At 62.9% G+C, this 8,269-nt stretch overlaps 1 long non-coding RNA gene across 2 annotated transcripts; it reads right to left on the minus strand.

The window, feature by feature from the left end:
* Positions 1-233: 233 nt before the first annotated feature.
* Positions 234-4,668, minus strand: LOC139033846 (uncharacterized). 2 transcript variants are annotated; one of them, XR_011486327.1, is made up of 3 exons: positions 4,492-4,668; positions 3,332-3,477; positions 234-1,618 (listed from the first exon to the last, which is right to left on the minus strand). It is a non-coding gene; the product is annotated as an uncharacterized lncRNA (long non-coding RNA). The 2 variants fall into 2 exon arrangements; XR_011486328.1 differs by lacking the exon at positions 3,332-3,477.
* Positions 4,669-8,269: the final 3,601 nt, after the last annotated feature.

Below are 8,269 nucleotides of genomic sequence, written 5' to 3' on the forward strand. Positions count from 1 at the left end.
CATGACGGGGTGAGGGTGCCGTCAGGAGGAAGGGGGTGAGAGCTGAGGGGTCTGCCTCTCAGGAGTGAGGGCTTTCCTCCATGGAATCACGTTTTCTCTCCCATCCAGACTGACAGTGTCGAGTGGGGTGGAGGGGGTCAGACCATTCAGCAAGGTAACTGGGATGTGAGACCACTGCCCGCCAGCACAGGCGTCACCGCGGCCCTAAAGCACGACTCCAAGACTTGAAGATGTTCTCGGTTTCAGGACATAGCCCTGAGGATTTTCCAGGGAAAAATGTATCCCCAGCAGAAACATGGCACCATGAATTATACATACTAGTGTTAAGGCACATTCAGGGCTACAAAAATGAGAAGAAAGGCCTGTGTGTTTTCACACCAGGGCAGCAGACACACCTGTGGCAGGTAGATGTCTGCGGAGGAGATGTGTCCTGGTCTTGCCTTGGGCTGGTGCAGATGTTGGGAAAACACTGGGGTTGCAACTTGGGCAAAGCTCTGTGGATTAGAGGGGCTCTGGTGGGGAGTACAAAGGGGTGGAGGAGAGTCCTGCAACCTGGACTTGGAAATGGAGGTCTGAGTGGTGGCTCTGCTAGGAGTGGGCTTCTCTGGCGGCTCAGACAGTAAAGAATCTGCCTGCAATGCAGAAGACCCAGATTTGATCCCTGGGTTGGGAAGATCCCCTGGAGGAGGGCATGGCAACCCACTCCAGTACTCTTGCCTGGAGAATCCCATGGACAGAGGAGCCTGGTGGGCCACAGTCCATGGGGTCGCAAAGAGTCAGACATGACTGAGCGACTGAGCTCACCTGCTGGAAGTAGCCAGCCCTGCGACCCCCGGCCCCTTATCAGCAAACAGGACTCCAGAGTGCACTTCTCAGGGCCTCTGAGGGCACAGGGCGGCCAGGACGTGGGGGGCCCTGAGCACAGGCCAGCCTCCAACCGGCTCACTCACGGGAAGGCAAGCAGAGATGCTCTGGTCCCAGCCTGGGAGCTGTGGAGCGGGTCCCCAGGAGGTCTGGCGGAGGCAGGTCTGCAGAGGTGAGTAAGGAGCCCCTGCTGGTGGTGACGCTCTGCTGCCCAGCCACGCAGCAGTGCCTTTCCGTCCCATTTTCAGAAGGACTCTCAAGCGTTTCCAGAACTGGATTCCAGCTGCAAAACCCAGCCGGCCCTGCAGAAGGCCAGGCGGGTGCCAACACCTCTGGAACGGGAAACGCGCAGACCCATCCAGGGTTTCCATTCAGATTGGACTCGGGCCCTGGTCTCAGTCCTGATCCAGAACTGACGGAAGCGCAGGGCACACCCTCCCTGGGAGAGGCCATGCCTGGCTGTGCGGACTGGGGGGTCTCAATCGGGGGATGGGGAGGCCACAGGGGGGCCACCAGTGACCCCACACCGGTGCTGCCAGGGTCTGAGTGGGCCAGCCACTGCCCCGGTCAGGGAGGTGCTCTGGACTCCAGGAGTGGGAGCTCGGAGCCCCCCAGGGCAGGCACACAGCTTCCGGCCTGGCCCAGCTGGCGAGGGCTTTGTAATGACCACCCACTGGGGGAGCAGGAGCTCCAGGAAGATTTAAGTGTCCTCTGCTCACGTGGCCATGGCATTTCTGAGGCTTCTCCACTCTACCTGGAGAGGAGGAAAGAGCAGAACATTCATGGAGAGATTCCAGGAAAAAGAAGTTCATTTCAGTTCTTGACACATGACGCCTTGAGAAAGGAACTGCATTCCAGCCAACTGCTCCCCATGGGGCGACCCCCACCCAGAGCGCTAGCAACCAACTCTGAATCTACATGAATCCACCCTGTCCCAGCATGGAGAAGGTCTGCTCAGGGCCACCCCCAGGCCCAGGAGAGGCCCTGGGTCCCCTGCCGCCTGGGGTGCTCGCTGCTGAAGGAATTGCTGAAGATTCTGTGCCTGCCCCCACCTAGGGGGCAGACAGCAATCCAGAGCAGGCTGACGTGGAGGCAGAAAGCCCCAAGCCACCCCCGGCCCAACCCGGGGACAGTCCTGCCCAGCCTCATGGCAGCCCCTGCCCCGCCCCACGATTAACTAATAAATGAACTCCTGCTGCAGAACCTAAGGGGAGGACCCATACCACCCACCCCGATTGTTTATTTTTAAATTAATTTCCAAAGAATAGGGACGCATCCTGACGTGCACCCTCTGCCCAGCCCTGCCCAGCCCGGCTCCCCAAGCGGTGCCAGCCCCTCCTGGCGGACAGGGACGGGCTGCCTGGAGCCTGGCACCCACGCCCACGGCCAGGCTGTGGGGAAGTCCCGGGTGGGCACCGCAGGTGTGTGCCCGCAGGGACTCGGCGCAAAGGAGGCATTGTGAGGCGCGGCTCTTGGCGCCACCCGCCAGCCTGCCCGCCCGCCCCGCCCGCGCGCGGCACTTGTCAGGTGCTGGCGCCGTGGAGGCCCGGCTTTGAGTGTCAGCTTGGCCCCGCTCGTGGAATGTGGGAACGGGCACTGTTTCTCAACGGTTTCTGGGAACGCCTGGCTCCGTGCCTCCGCACCCCTCCTGCCAAGCGCGTGGGCGCTGCTCTTGTCTCCCCACTGCCAGGGCCATCCGGCGCCCAGAGCTCCCCCACGTCCGTGGGCAGTCACAGCCATGGGGCCTGCCTGCAGGCGCCTCAGAGGAGCCCCCAGAGGCTCATCCTGAGTCACGTGGGCCTGCAGGAGCCCCCCGGATCACCCATCTGCGTCCCAGGTGGGCTCACCCGTCTGGGTCCCGGGTGGGCTCACCCGTCTGGATGCCGGGGCCGTCACCTGTCTGGACCCTGGGCGGGATCAGTGACCTGTCTGGGTCCCGGGTGGGGTCACCAGTCTGGGTCCCAAGTGGGGTCACCCGTCTGGGTCCCAAGTGGGGTCACCTGTCTGGACTCTGGGCAGGATCAGTGACCTCTCTGGGTCCCGGGTGGGCTCACAGTCTGGACCCTGGGCACGATCAGTGACCTGTCTGGGTCCTGGGGGGGGGTCACCTGTCTGGGTCCCAGGGAGGTCACATGCCTGGGCCCCTACAGTGTGACTCTTCGGTTAGCTGCCCAATAGCTAGGTCCTCTCCCAGCTGACTCTGGTAAGTCCTCCTCACATGGGACTGGGAGGTGAGTCTGACCTTGGCCCACAAGGTCGGATAACCCCCAGGGGGCCTCTTGGGCCCAGGGGACAGGCCACCCTGCGCTCCACCTACCACAGGGACCCGCCCGTTCATCTCCTCTGCATCCTGGGTCTCCTGCACCCAGAGGCAGGCCTGGCCCAGGATTGGACTGGGTGAGTCCAAGCCTGTAGGTGACAGCGCGTCAGAGCCCAACCCCACGGCCTGGCCAGGCGGATGCTGTACCCGGAGACAGTCAGCCTCTGGGCAGCGGTGCTCAGCGGGGAGACTCATGTGAGGAGTCGCTCGCTGGGGAGGGGTCCGGTGGGAGCAATCACAGCGTCTCTTCTCAGCAGGGGACATCCTCCAGGGATGTGGACCCAGCTGTGGGCCTGGCAAAGCAGATAGGAACCAGTGCTGCCCCAAGCCCAGACAGCCGTTGGCCAGGTGGACCCTAGTGGGGAAGACGGCCGTGGGGCCTTCTATGGTCTCCAAGCTAAGGGAGGTCCCAGAGGGGCATCTGACCCCATCCCAGGGACAGGAGGGCTCCACCGAGCGGTGACTCCCACCTGGGGCCTTTGATAGGTCTGCCGCCACGTAGGTCCCACAGCCTTGCAATGTTGTACATCAGTCTCTGGGGTTTGGCTAATGTGAGTCAAGTTGAGGGGCAGCGCTCAGCCCAGGGCCCCAGCCCTAATGCACGAGGGAAGCAGAGTGGCCTGGGGCCCCCACCGTGACTCACCCAGGCTGCCCTGCCTCCACGTCCTCAGTGCGAGAGGAGAAAGACCAGCCGATGCTGGACGGTCAAAACTCAGCCGCGCACGCTCTGTCGGGGGCAGTGCTGGGAGGGCCCAGTCTCGGCACCTGTGGGATGGAGCCCTTGGGTGGGGACATGCTGGGAACCCAGGGAGGGGCCTGGGTGCCGTTTACTCTCGGGGTCATCCCCCAGCTTCCAGCGTCCACGGAGGGGCAGCCGCGGCTCGGGGAGGGAAAGCCTCCCTCCGCCCACCTGTGAGAGGGGATGGGGGCACCTCCCGGGGGCCTTGGCCACACCCACCAGCGAGTCCGCAGCCTCAGGGGCAGGCACTGAGGTCATGTGCCCTCTGGGACCCAGCCTCCGGGATCCGAAGGGTCAAGGCGTCCCTGGGCGCGAGCGCCCAGGGCTGGCTTGTCGGGAGGGTGCTGGGGGTGAGGAAGGCGAACATGGCCCCCCGCCGCGATCCCGGGAGGTGAGTAAGAGGGCCGGGCCCCCACCCCCCGACAGTTCTTTGTGCTGCTGCTAAGCACCCGGGAGGGCAGGTGCGGAGAGAACCCAGGAGCCAGGGCCGGGAGAAACAGGTGCGAATCACGGGCAGCCCGCGTCACAGCCGCTGAGCCGAGCGACTTCCCGGAGGCCCCGCACCCACCTCCAAGCAGGGGGCCTTGTCGCAAGGCACGCAGCCAGGCTTCTTCTGGAAAGCTGGATGCTGGAGAGAAGCTGCATCCTTGGCCTGCAGCCCAGGGAAGCTGCCTCGCCGTGCGCACATGGGGCAGCCACCCTGCACCCTGTTTTTGAAAAATATCCTCCTCTGCGTCTCCTCCTCTTGGCCTGTTTGCTCCGGGTCAAGAAGCCACGTGACTTTCGATCACTCGTCCTGAGTTTGGTCACCCCTGGGTGGTTTCCAGCTATCCCGGCACAGAAGCCAGCGAGAAGCCTGTGACCGTCCACGGACCTCTGCCCGGCCGGCAGTCAGGGCCGGCGTCACTGTGCAGCCCCAGGTTTCACACCACCTTGATCCCTGACGTTCACAGCTCCTCTGCGCTCTGAAGGGCAGAGTACAGCCCTCAGCTGGGGTCTTTCCAAGTGTCAGCATCCTGTCACCAGCTCGGGGAGCGTGGGCTTCTCCCTGGACTCTAGGACCCGTGGAGACGGGGGAGGCAGCCACTCAGCCTTGCCGGGGCCCTCCAACCAAACCCAGCCACTGCAGCTGCACCTACTTTGACCCTGAGCTTGGCCTGGGCTTCATGCCTGTTGGTCTCCGGGGCATCAGAAGGGGGCGGCCGTGTGTGCCCAGTCTGCCCCCCACAAGTGTCAGGGTGTCCAAACGGGACAGGCCTGGTCAGTGCTGTCAGAAAGAGCCCACTGTCACACCGTGATTATTGCTAGTTAGAGTCTTGGCTTAGTTTTGCCAGATCCCCGGTAGCTGCGAGACCATGGGCCATCTCCTTGGCCTCGCTGTGCCTCAGTTTCTTTACCTGTGAAATGGGATAATAGCACTTCCCAGGAGATAATATCTGGAGAGCACTGGGAGTCATGCTTTTGATGTTAGATGTTGTCATTTGAGTGACTCCCACCCACCCTTTTTCTGTCTGTCTGCTGCATCTTATTCTGCCCAGGGGTCACTCTCTGACTGTGGGTGAAGACCCCTGGGTCCTTCCCTGCTGTCCCCTGCATGCCCACTCTGCACCTGGGCTGACTGATCCCTCCCATGCTGTTCTTGGCAGAGAAGCTGCCCCTGCCCCCAGTTCTGTATGTCGCCCATCCTGCCAGTCCCCTGGCCAGAGTTCCTCCTCCATGGGGCCGTTTCAGTGGCTGCCCTTGCTGACAGTCCCCTCCCACCTCTGGGCCCCCACACCATCTATCTGTCCACGCAGCACGCCACCCAATTGCATCACGGTCATGACACCATGATGTGATGCTCACGAAATCACACGTTCACTCACCACTGACTGACTGTGAACCTTCCCCACGGGAGGGCCTGGGCACCTGCTGGTGGAACCAGGAGGGACAGGGAGGGAGCTGGGAGGGAGGAGGGGGAGGGGAGGGGAGGGGGGCTTCCTGCTGGTCTCCCAGGTTGTGGGTGTGTGTGGGGTCCTGCTTGGAGCTAATCACACCCCGTCACTGGGCGCCCCTCATTCACACTCCGGAGCCAGACCTTCAGTGCAGGGCGGTTTGGTGGCTGCTCTGAAGCCACTCTGAGCCCGCAGGGACCTGCATGTCCCTCAGGGTGGCCGGAGTATCCATGGGGCCCCCGCGTTCTGTGCACGGCTCACTCTGTGCCCCCAGGTGCCTGATGCTCATGTGGGGTCCTCTCTGTCTGGGCGTCGGAGAGACTGGTTGGTTATGTGTCTGGGAGGGAGCATGGCGCATGAAAGATGCTTGCAGCCGTGGGGGCGCAGCTGGTGAGTGGTCCCCTCCCCAGCAGGCGGACGCAGCTCCAGGGAGAGGCACCAAGCCATCCCTCCTCCTGAAATGAATAAAACATACCTTCAGGGAGGTGGTGTTAGTGAGACGCCCAGGATGCCAGCCCAGCTGCGGGCTGCAATTGCAGGCAGCGGGACAGCGGGTGTCCCGGAGACCCCAGGGTAGCTGCTCCCAGTGGGGCCTTGACCAAGGCCCGTCTTCCCCCAACTTCAGCCCAGCCCTCCTCCAGCCCTGGGGGGGCAGCTATCCGCTTCCTACAGGGTGTGCAGACCTGCCCCCACGGGCCCCCGCCCGCCGACATGCCCGCCCCAGGGACCCGTCTCTGTCTCTGCGCCTCCCTGCCTCTATCTCCCCATCTCTGCACCTCTCTGTCTCTATCTCTCCATCTCTCTCTATCTCCGTGTCTCTTTCATGTCCCCTCCTCTCTCCCCCGTCTCTGTCTCCCTCCTCTGTCCCGAGTCCCTGCCCTCCCTGGCTCCCAGGAGGACACCGCCTCCGGCTTAAGCTCCCAGCCCCCGGTGGTCCCTCATAGAGGTCGCTGGTGGTCGGCTTGCCCCTCACACTCCTGTGGCTGAGTCACGAGGGAGGGGCTCACTGTATTCCTGCCCAGCCAGGCCCCCAGCCAGACCCGTGCCTTCAGCTCAGCGGTCCTTTCCTCACCAGCATCAGAGAGGCCCCTCCGTCCTCAGATGGGGGAGGGGGCCGTTCTTCTCTGCAGGGCGGCCCCCTGGGGCACGGGGCCCTTTTAGGAGCCGCTGCCCCCAGAGCCGGGCCCAGTTCCTCCTGCTCGCCTGTGGTGGGCTCGTCAAGGATGCCCTGTCCAAGCTGCCCTGTCGCCCTTGCCCCGGCCCCTCCACGCGTGTGAAACCGGGTGGCAACAAGCCCATCCGTGTCCCTGGGCCGGCCGGCCCCTTGACCCCTCTTTCCCAGCTGCCTCTGGTGCCGGGCCCCCTGGGTGGTTCTGGGCCAGCGTGCACCCCGAACTGGGCGGCCCTGCCCCTCCAGGCTCCAGGAGCTCCAGGGGTGCTCACGGGCCTCACCTCTGTCTGCGGGTCGGCGCCCCAGCTGCTGCAGGCTCCGGGCTGTGGTCCTGGCCCCTGGGCCCCTTTGGATCTCGTGGTTACCGGCTCTGCCAGGCCCTCCTGCAAGCATCCCCTGCTGGGCCTCAAGCCCCGGCCTGCAGCCCCCCCTCCAACCAGAGCCCTCTCCTTCTGTCCTGGGGCTGCCCTTTTCCAAGGCTGGCACTTGGGAAGTGACCGGTCCCTACTCCTAGGTCCCGACTTTGCTCCCAGACCCCCCAGGGCCGGGGGCGGGAAGCAGCAGCCCAGCAGGCCTGCCGCGGGGTCAGGGGTCACAGGCGCTGGCGAGCAGGTCCCCTGCTGTGCGCCCCCAGAAGTGCTGGCCCAGCCTCTTTCCAGAGGTGAGCCCGGCACCCATGTCCACGGTGCGTGTCAGCTCAGCCTCATCCCTGCGGCCTCTCTGGGATGGGGTCAGGCACACACACTCACACCACACACATGCACACAGTTTACACACAGGGACACACACACAGAACACTCTTTACACACAGACACACGTGCACACACTTTACGGTCACACACACAGAGCACACCCTTTACGCACACTCACACACACACACTTTACACACAGTCACACACACACACACAGCACACTCTTTACACACAGCCACACCCACACACACAGCACACTCTTTACACATAATCACACATGTGCACACACTTCACATATAGTCACACATGCACAGCACACTCTTTTCACACACGCACACATGTGCACACATTTTACACACATCCACACTCACACACAGTCATGGGCTCACCTCTTCTAAGAACAAACAGCCATCTTCAGGAACACTGCAGATTAAATCCATATTTAGGAGAAATTTCCTAAAGAAAACATAATCAACAAAGATGCAATTCTGCCCAGGGAGACAGCCGTTTACCTCATTATGCAGAGCAATTTAGCTCCTCGCTGACGAG

The sequence above is a fragment of the Odocoileus virginianus genome, unplaced genomic scaffold (genome assembly GCF_023699985.2).
Source record: "Odocoileus virginianus isolate 20LAN1187 ecotype Illinois unplaced genomic scaffold, Ovbor_1.2 Unplaced_Contig_5, whole genome shotgun sequence".
NCBI classification, from domain to species: Eukaryota; Metazoa; Chordata; class Mammalia; order Artiodactyla; family Cervidae; genus Odocoileus; species Odocoileus virginianus.